The sequence below is a fragment of the Mytilus trossulus genome, chromosome 5, assembly GCF_036588685.1.
Source record: "Mytilus trossulus isolate FHL-02 chromosome 5, PNRI_Mtr1.1.1.hap1, whole genome shotgun sequence".
NCBI lineage: Eukaryota > Metazoa > Mollusca > Bivalvia > Mytilida > Mytilidae > Mytilus > Mytilus trossulus.
Window position 1 is genome coordinate 53,491,115 of NC_086377.1, and position 10,870 is coordinate 53,501,984.

A 10,870-nucleotide genomic window follows, 5' to 3' on the forward strand; every position below is an offset into this window, starting at 1 on the left:
TAAAATTACGCCATGAATTAATATCGCCAATAAAACCATTTCTAGCTGTAATTTAGTAATTTTGAACATTACTATAAAAGTACGGAAAAGCCGTATTGCAGATTATGATAAAACTATCATAATACCTCCATTTAACTTTTAATGAATGAAACTCTATCGAGAAACTAAATAATATTTTCCAAATAACAATATTAACTAACCTATAAATATTGCTTTTGTATTTAATCGTCAGCATTGAAAGGCGGCTATTCAGTTAATGAAATACTAAATCTCTATATATAAATACAAAGTCTTAGCGTCATATACCCCGTATCGTCTACTTTAAATGGCGAGGACAACACTTTTTTTAACAGTTCCGATTTCTTTTTCGCAAGGCTCTTTGCAAATTGAAGCTGTTGAACTGAAAGAGCGTCTCTTTTTTGTCTATATTTTTGAATGTTTTGTATCATACTAGAACACACCCGTAATATCACGGATCTTTGACTGAATTAAAGAATATAACAATGCGTGAGCCTTATTTAAGTATTTGTATTGTCATCTGATAAAGTCATGCCGTTTATAAGATGCACAGTTTTCTCTGCTTTCAACATCTTTCTGTTTGAAACCGTCGACCTGAAAGTTATCAATTATTGGTATTATTAATTTTATTTGAAAAACAAAAGGGTCTGCAAAGGATTTTTTTTAATCAACATCATTGTCCTTTATGAGTCATAAATAATTTTGAATTAGACGAGGCAGTAAACAGTCGGAAACCAGGTTGAAATAGAACAAAAGAATCGAAGCTCTCTTTTAGAGAAGGCGATAAATGTTTACTGTATTGTTTACTATAGTGACAAATTTTTAAAAAGTTTATAGAAACAAACAAAACTGCAATTTTCTTCTCAATTACGAGGTGTTTTATTTCAAAAACACCATTTGCATAAGTTTTCAATTTATCCAGTACATAGTTAAGCAGAACAATTAGATATCAAGTCGACGACATGGGTATCTTTCAAGTTGGATGACAAAAATGCATAACCTCCGATTTTTTTGAAAAAATTACCACGGACGGAAAAGATATCAATCTATTAGTTCAGTAATTTTCGTGTCTGCCCTTCCATTATGTGACTGAAGAAAAAATTCCAAAAAATAGGTAACAATTGTATCGAAAAGAGAAAATCGAGTGCACCTTTTTATGTTAGGGCGTGCTTGAGTTGAATATTTAGTCTTGATATCGTTCAAAGTAAGAATTTTTCATACATCGTCTCGCTTCAGATTCTATCATTTTTATATATTAAAGCTACAGGTTGACTTTATAACACAAAACATAACAGTACTAAAAGATGGGTCAAGTAAAATACCTATCTAATGAGTCACAAAAACAGGGAAGGTGTGTTCGAATAGCTATTTTTTTACTGAAAGTACTTGACGACAGTCTTACAAGTTGGATGATGAAAATGCATATTTTCGAAAAATTCTATTTTTTTGTGTGTGATAACTAGGGTTTTATAGTCTTCAACCACTAAAAAAATCTAGTCTGCCCTTCCACGAAATATTTAATTAGATTTTTTTTAAATGTTTATGATTTTTCGAAAATTCCACCTAACAACCAACCAGACAATAGTTTTAAGTTGAATCAATGCAGACAAGATCATTAACTGATGTTGATTAGCTAGTTGATACATTTGTCTTTTAAAATATAACTGACATATAAGGATCGTATTGGTGCAATGTGGATAAATTTATCGGTTAATTGGTAGCGCGTCATCGCTACAATGGCTTCCATTTTTACGATTGAGAAAACGAACTGGCGTAATGGGGAGATAATTTTGACGAAGTAGGATCCTGACTGTAAACTTGTATTTGTGACCATCAAATCCCCAATTGATGCCGTCGGAGCTTTAAATACAATATTGTTATCTCATAGCATCACAATTGATTGATGCCATGGAAATAAGTGACGTTTATCCAATCAAAATGAAAGTTACAAACATTGTTGCATTAGAATTTCCCTTTGATCTTTCTGCCGAATATTTTCGAGGATCAAAGTACTGGCTGTATCACTGAAAATATTAAGCAATACATTGTGTGACGTCATAATTACTGATAAACGGAACAACAGGTACATGTAGTTTCGTTTTTGGTACTGACAATATCATGTGGAATATCTTAACTCGCCCTAACGGGTTCGTCCAGATATTCCACATGATATAGTCATTATCAAAAACATAACTACCTATTATTCTATATATCTCTCTAGACTTTTCATAGGTTTATCATTGACCAGTTATAAGTTCTCAAGAACTATCAACAATTAAAAAAAATCAGATTTAATAACACTTTTACAAATGGCTTATAATTATACATGTAAAAGATCTATGAAAAAATAAGATTTTATAAGACTTTTACAAATGGCTATGATTGTACATGTTAAATATTGAAAACAACACGTTATTAATTTCTTGCGTCCGAAGCGCTTTTCTGGATTTACCTTCATCAGGAACGCTCAAAACCAAACATTTGAAATCCGAAGATGTATAAGTACCGAAACCGTTGAAGTGCTGTATGTCAAAAAATACCTAAAATAAATAGCCAAATTCATCTAAAGCCAACTTTGCCTGAGGGAGTTGAAATCTAGTTTCTTAATAATTTATAAATTTATAAACGGACAATTTTAGTAAAATTTGTTAAATCATGTCAGTAACGAAAAACTGACTACCGAGCTGATGATACCCTCGGGGACTGATAGTCCACCAGCAGAGGTATCAACCCAGTGATGTAAAATATTGAAAACAACACGTTATTAATTTCTTGCGTCCTAAGCGCTTTTCTGGATTTACCTTCATCAGGAACGCTCAAAGCCAAACATTTGAAATCCGAAGATGTATAAGTACCGAAACCGTTGAAGAGCTGTATGTCAAAAAATACCTAAAATAAATAGCCAAATTCATCTAAAGCCAACTTTGCCTGAGGGAGTTGAAATCTAGTTTCTTAATAATTTATAAATTTATAAACGGACAATTTTAGTAAAATTTGTTAAATCATGTCAGTAACGAAAAACTGACTACCGAGCTGATGATACCCTCGGGGACTGATAGTCCACCAGCAGAGGTATCAACCCAGTGATGTAAAATATTGAAAACAACACGTTATTAATTTCTTGCGTCCTAAGCGCTTTTCTGGATTTACCTTCATCAGGAACGCTCAAAGCCAAACATTTGAAATCCGAAGATGTATAAGTACCGAAACCGTTGAAGAGCTGTATGTCAAAAAATACCTAAAATAAATAGCCAAATTCATCTAAAGCCAACTTTGCCTGAGGGAGTTGAAATCTAGTTTCTTAATAATTTATAAATTTATAAACGGACAGTTTTAGTAAAGTTTGTTAAATCATGTCAGTACCGAAATACTGACTACCGAGCTGATGATACCCTCGGGGACTAAAGATCTATGAAAGGAAAAATGAAGGTTTATAGGCAAAGTTTGTTAAGGCATTCAAATGGATAAAACCAGAGAATTTCAAAAATCTATCAAAAATTCCAAAACATGACAGGCAAACATCCTTAGAGAGTAACAGATAAAATACAAAATCAGAATAGCACTTTTTGATAATAATCACTTTTTATTACATTGGTTGCAATAAATTACATTTATTTCCAAGTTGAATAAAAAAACGATAATTTTAATGTGCGTTTTTGTGTATAGAGCACACTCCTGTATATGAAGTCCGTATAGTGTGAACAAGCACGCGAATAACGTATCAATTGTGATATATAAACACCATACGAAGGGGCAGAGGGTAAGTTACTGCTGAGACATGGGAAATTGATAATTGGGAAGTTGAAATCGTCCCTTTAATCATAGATTTTCGTGTGAAAGGATACTATAGTTTAAGACGCATATATATTTGGATAAATTCTATACTATAGTTTAAGACGCATATATATTTGGATAAATTATATGCGAATGTTCCGTATTGTCCTTCGCATATATATGGATACATTTTATAATTTCTTGTATTTTGAATTTACACATTTCATTAAACAGATTGGTGAAAATTTTCATTGTTGTCCATTACGATTCGGTGGTGGTTTTTTCAAGTTTTTATTAACCATGTTAACATATGATGTAAATTAAACTTTGTATAAACAAGTTTTAACAATAATATTTCTTTACATTTCCTTCTTGTTTAATCCATGCTTAAGTATTCAATTTATGTAGAATAAGTTGAAATTAATCTATTTTAAGTCGTAAACAATTTCTATTTAACATTAAATTGTGTCGTGTTTGACTAAGGTTTATTCAACTTTAGCGTATGATTATTCTTTTTTTATTTCAATATGTCTAATGTATAAATATAACTTTTAAAACCATTTTGTTCATGAGTTCATGGCGTAATGGTTAGGCTGTTAACTCCTACACTACATACACGGTATGTGGGAGTGTTCCAATCTCAGCATTCTCGAATATTGTTTTTGCTTCTTTAATCCGTCCTCAGTTTGTGTAAAATAAGTTGAAATTAATCTATCTCAAGCCATTAACTATTTCTATTTAACATATAATTGTGTCGTGTTTTACTGAGCCCCCATTCTATTAAGTTTTAGGAAAACTTTTCTTTATTTCAGAATGTCAAAGCATATATCCTGGAAGAGGTAGTTTCATTTCCCGTCAGGAATATATTCACCCCTGACGGGAAATCCCTTAAATACAGTGTAGGCAATTGAGGACAACAAAATATGTCAGATTTACACATTCAGAGAAAAAAAGGCCCAGCAGGTAAACAGAGATGACCAACTCAAATTCATCAAACTGTTTATTGATCTAACATACAGCTATACGATAAGGCCGGACACAGTTGTAAGTTGTGTAAAGTAATATTTAAAAAAGTTGAAAATTTAAGTCGCAAATGACATGACGGGAATCTAGAGATCAAGTAAAAGATGAAAATTTTGAAAGAAACAAAACCTATAATAAAGGGACATTAAATATTCTGTTTACAAAAGAAACAAAACCTATTCTTTGCTTAAAAGAACAAATATTCTGTTTATGATGTTTTGCAAATTTCATTAACAACTTGCAATTTCCTTTTAATTTTCGTCTTTGATATTATCAGTTAAGTTGGTACCCAACACTTCCCTAAAATTACTGTGGCTCGTTTAATTTTCATAAAATTTTGACTAAGTATTAACTTTGATCCTTTAACAAAAATATAAAAGTTTCAAAAATTTTGAACCAACCGTTTTGTCAGAAAAAATACACTAGTTATATAGCAGTTTGACAAACACTCATTTAGATCATTGAGAAGCGTAATACTCCCTTTACTACACAACGTGATTTCAACGTTTACAGAGATATTTCCCTGCAGTGTTAGGTACCACATTAATATGTGTTGTATATATATATATGTGTGTGTATTAAGTGCCTTTATAAAACAAAAAATATCATCAAAAACGCATTCAAGACTTGTTAAGGCAAGATGCTCCTTACTTTGGACAGGCGCAATAATACGGCGGTGTTGAACATGTTTGATCATATGATGGACGATTTTAACGACCTTGCATTGCTTTACAGCCCTCGCACGATCTCCACCCTCCCCATATACCTCCGTATTTGTATATATGATGGATGTATTCAAAAGCGTGATTCAAGGAATAAGATAATTTTTTATAATATGATTTAGTATTCAGTAAAGTAGAAATTTATTTGTTTTGCAGTTATTGGAAGTAGAGGATACGGGGATAATAGACGGAGAAGTAGAGTCGGTTTGGTTTCAAAGGTACGTTGTCCCTGGCGGCACGTCATTTTATTGTATTGCTATCGTGAAGAAAGATTTTGTTCTTATGGGAGAACGGAATACAGGAGTGTTTTTGCACGTGCGGAAGTTTACACTACATGCCTGGTGATAAACAGCATCCGCTGCATGGAGGTCGCTTACGCTCTCCAGTCTTCCGCGAACCTCGGCTGCCCAATCATCATTCCGAAGATCACAAGCATCTTGTATGCGACTCTCAAAATCATCAGTTCGAACCTGAAATACATGTATGTCTTTTTTCTTGGAGTCTGTTGCTTCATTTCCACAGAATAAACAATGATGTTTAAAATCAAAATGGGACTTTGATCGTAATTTTGGAGTATTTGTATGAATTTCTCTCAAAACAAGTTTTTCTTTTTTGTATTTCTTTATGTCATTTGGATTGGTATATGTTTTCCTGCAGAATTGATGGACAAAATTACCCTATAATGCGAACAAACAGTCTCCTCTTTCCTGGCTAGCTTAGATGATTCCAAGAAACCTTTTTGTCGCAATTTGATCAGTGTTGTTGGGTGGTCATCTTTTAGACACACAATACATTTCTCCATTGTATAGATGTAGCTGAAAAGAAAAAGTACACAAATCATTTGTTGTTACATATTTAATCATTATAGTATATGTCATATAACATATCAAAACACATTAAAATATTATTCAGAACAACAAGAATAAACAACATCGACTCTTAATGAATAATGTGTTCTTGTCCGTGTGATGTTTCTTTTTTAGTGTGTCTATACACTGTAATTCATTTGTCCATTTCTCAACTTTTATGGATGCTAGCTGAAGATAATGAATCATTTGAAAAGTGCCAAAAAGGGTGACAAGAAAAGTTGAATCAATAGGCTTAAATTGCGTCCGAGAAAACGAAAAGGACATTAAGACAAACAAGACAAACTATACGAAGTACACACAGAAACGAGCATCTTGAACTTAAGTACAATTTTATTGTAAAGCATTAAAAAAAAGTATACTATGTTCAATGTTTCCCCTTCTTGGAAATTTTCGATTGTGTTTTATTGTAACCTATTCCGTACATTTGTTTAGTTGACCATTCATTTTGAATTTGGTTTGAATTGACTTTTGATAGAACAAGATACGCAATCAAATATTTTTGACTCGACTGTGATAAAATATTTTTAATAAAATAGGCAATGCAGAAAAATATAATATAGTACCTAAATTAGAAATTATCCGTGTGCTTAACAATTAGCACAGTGACTGTGGTTAGCTCCAATAAAATCATGATGCTAAATCGGACATAGGTTTCTTCAAGTGAAAGCTGAAATAAAATTATAAAATAGTTATTTTCGACAATAATTCATTAAAAAAGGAAGGAAACAATTATTTAAAATTATTTACTTGAAGAAAATGCAATAGAAGATAAGAATAAATGCTTTGGCTATAGTAATTAGTTCAAAATCGACAAAATTGCAATTTTTACTGTCCATTTTTTTTAATTTGGCGTTCCATACTTTTTTGTTTTCGTTAGGGACGAGTCTTACTACGTCCCTTTAAATTAATTTTATTGATATATTTTGGACTTTATTAGTTTAAATTTAATTGATTTTATGTAAAGGTAGTTGATTTTACTTATTTTCTTTGAAATAACAAAAATATAGTGATCTTTGTCGGTTGACCTGCGTCAAGAACTTTCGTATGTCTAATTCATTTCTTGACGCATTTTCGAATATGTAAATCCACGAAAAACATAAGTGTATGTTAAAAAAACACTTACCAGCATAGTTTTATAATAATATAAATTTATGTAAGCGATTCTTTCAGTGATATCAGCTTCTAAGTTGGTTTCTATAAATTCACATATGTAAGAGTCTTCTCCCTTTGTCAATATGGCGGACCATTTCTGACACGAATCGGCAGGCACATCACCGATATTTTTATTTTCAATTTTCACCGATTTCCGACCGTACGATTTTGTTAGACTTTTTTAACGGTAATGTTCTATGATAATCTCATATGATATATAAAAAATCTTTTCTGTTGCAATTTGTTTAGATTGAATCTGTAGACAGACTAGACTAGTTCGTTTGATTTCACGGTTATGGTTTTCCTTTATATGTGTATATGTTCCAGGTTGGAACTGGTCCTTCTATGTTGAAAGGCAATTGTAGAGGATATATATTGTTTGTTTTATTCTTGGAGTTGAGATTAATTGAAAATTTAAGGGGAGAATAATAAACTGGCAAAAACAGAGATCTTTGTACATTTTGATTATTTGATTGATTGATTGTTGGTTGCTTAACGTCAAGAGGCAAATATTTCATGCATATTCAGGACGAGAACAAGTTAACAATAAATACAATAGGTAGGTGGTTGTAATAGAGGCCATCAAGGATGATGGTCCGGGAAATTTGGACTGCCACTGGAAAATGAGGGTATATTGGATAGGAACAGACATTTTGTTAAGTTTATGTAATGCTTGTAGTATTGTAAGCTTTTGAATGTATATTAAGGACCATCAGCATAAGCGAGAGATTTCAGTGAGTGCACTCTTATTTAATGATAAAGAGCTGTTCGGAATCATAGATGTATTTTTTTTAAAATTTGTATTTTACTGAGAGGTTGATGCTTCACAGTTGATAGTTTTAGACGGACTTATATTAATTTTTTTTGAAGTGAATTTGTCTCTCCATGGTCATTAATTGGTTTATTTCTGAAGTGCTGTCTGTTTCAGTGGACTTTGTTGATGATGAAATTTGTTTTAACCTATTATTGACGGCCTCCTTTGATAATGATTTGTGGAACGCGTCACTCTTGGATATTACAACGCCAGATTTTGTAAACCGTTGAATTTCTTTCATAATTATATATTTAAGGGAAATTTTGCGGCCATATACTTGAATTGATGTTTCTTGAATATTACATGAAGAATCAATTGTGTTCTTTCGGATTTCCTTTGGGGCAATTTTTAGGCCAATGTCGTAAATTTTTGATTCCAATTTGTGCTGAATAGTCGAATTGAGTTTTTACATCCTAATTCTTCGAAGATGGTCCCTTCCACAAATCCTCATATCTGGATTAAATCGGTGGACGTCAATATTGTTGTCCTTTGCAAATTTGCCTTTGTCTGCCTTTGGCCCCCTTCCTTCCAAAAAATATATATATAACCCCAAAAACTGCTAAAGACGCAGGGAAAACTGGTGAAAAAATAGACTTCAATCATTTAAAAATACAAGTGAGATTTACATCATTTAATTGCAATGATAAAAGGATGGGATATTTTTTTCACAACTGTATTGGGACATTATACATGTACATGTATGCCAAATTTTTAATTCATACATATAAACACCCTGCAGAAGATTGATTGATTGAGCACTAAGCTTATATGGACATCAGACCCGAAAGCTTTAAGCCTTTAAGAATAAACATTTGGCCACCACCTACCATCCAAAATGTTTTGTGACCAAAAGAATCCAAATCTGATATATATAATTCATTAATATAAAAACTTTTTGGATCTTGGATTGCAGCCAAGTTTAATTATGCCAACAACAATTAAAGTTTTACCATAGTTATCTGTGGTATAATTTTCACAATTATTCAATAGTTTTCTTGTGTATGATTAACAAAAAGAAAAATAGAGATGGCAAGACCTGAAGAAGGCCACCTGATTTTTTTAAGTGACATATGAACAACAGAGTCAGTATGGGGCCACTAAGCTAAACTGCCCGCTTTGCACCAGCCAATATAAATGAATGCCTAGGGTGGGAATCGAACCCACAAACACCAACTCTGTTGTCCCTATATTTTTTAATGAACAAAATATTGTCAAAAACAAATTTTGAAAAATGTATAAATTGGTTAAAATTTAATTATCGATTTATACATGAAAATATCTATAGGTTGATTTTCTGTGTTTCTGATGGCTACTCAGATTGTAGTCTCATATGGTCCAATGTACAGCTACATGAATAGACAGCGTAAGAGTGTTTGAAATTGCTAAGGCAGACTTTTTGGGGGAGTAAAGAGCTGAAGGCATGCCCTTTTCGAGCAGCTCCATGTATGGTAAATGCATAGTCCTTTTTTTTAATAGTTTTACCCAAAATGTTGACTTGCTAGACCCCTCCCCCTTTAAAATTCCTGGATTCTCATCCAATTTGATAGAAATCTAAACTGTTTTAAAACAAGGTTGTTTAAGTTATAACAATTATGTTTGGGAATTAAAAATAGAAAGGTTCCTTTAAATATTGCTGAACATTTTGTTTGAATTATCTATAATATACATGTCATTTTGGTCTTTTGTGGATAGTTGTCTCATTGGCAATCATACTACATCTTCTTTTTTATATGTACATGTGGTTTTAATCGTGGACATTTTAAATTCATGTTAACTCATGCGTGACTCGGGCTTCTTGTACAAATTAGAAAATGGAATTATTCATGCAAACTCACAGAAAGATTCTTTTGATTTAAATTTCCACAGAATAATGAATAAATAAAAACATAAACATTTTAAACATTAAACATACTAAAATTTATGATAAAAGAGATGATTTTTCATTTCCTATCGTTAACAATCCATTTTTAGATCGTGACGTCCCCTTGTCACTATCTTACGGTGTTTATATATCTCAACTTGTACGATGCTCTCGTGTATGTAACAATGTTTTAGATTTTAACGAGAGAAATTTATGTATTACTAAAAAATTATTACACCAGGGTTTTCCATATCACAAACTAGTCAAAACATTTACTAAATTTTATCAGCGGTATAAGGACATTATTCGTAAATATAGCTCAACATGCAGCTTCTTATACGTTCAGGTATTTCACATCCAATTATTTATGGAAATATTCTTTATAATGCACAAAGGTGCAGTTGAACGCTTGCCGAAGTGGGGCGTCCGTTTGGCTGTGCGGGATGTAACCAGTTCGCAGTCACGTCCGGTCAGAAGGGGACGTTAAATCCGATGTCTCGTGTAAGGAAAGTGCCTAGCTCTTTGCACGTTAAGAACCCTTGCAACAACTCTTTGAAGGGTCCGTAGGTGGCCTGTTGCAAGGAAAAATTTCTGTTCCTATCCAATATACCCTTTTCCGGTGGCAGTCCAAATTTCC

The 10,870-nt window shown here is 32.3% G+C and overlaps 1 long non-coding RNA gene across 1 annotated transcript; it reads right to left on the reverse strand.

Annotated features, from left to right (window-relative positions):
* Positions 1–6,271: 6,271 nt before the first annotated feature.
* Positions 6,272–7,724, reverse strand: LOC134719721 (uncharacterized). Its single transcript, XR_010107679.1, has 3 exons — positions 7,530–7,724; positions 6,970–7,073; positions 6,272–6,352 (listed from the first exon to the last, which is right to left on the reverse strand). It is a non-coding gene; the product is annotated as an uncharacterized LOC134719721 (long non-coding RNA).
* Between the last annotated feature and the right edge of the window lie 3,146 nt (positions 7,725–10,870).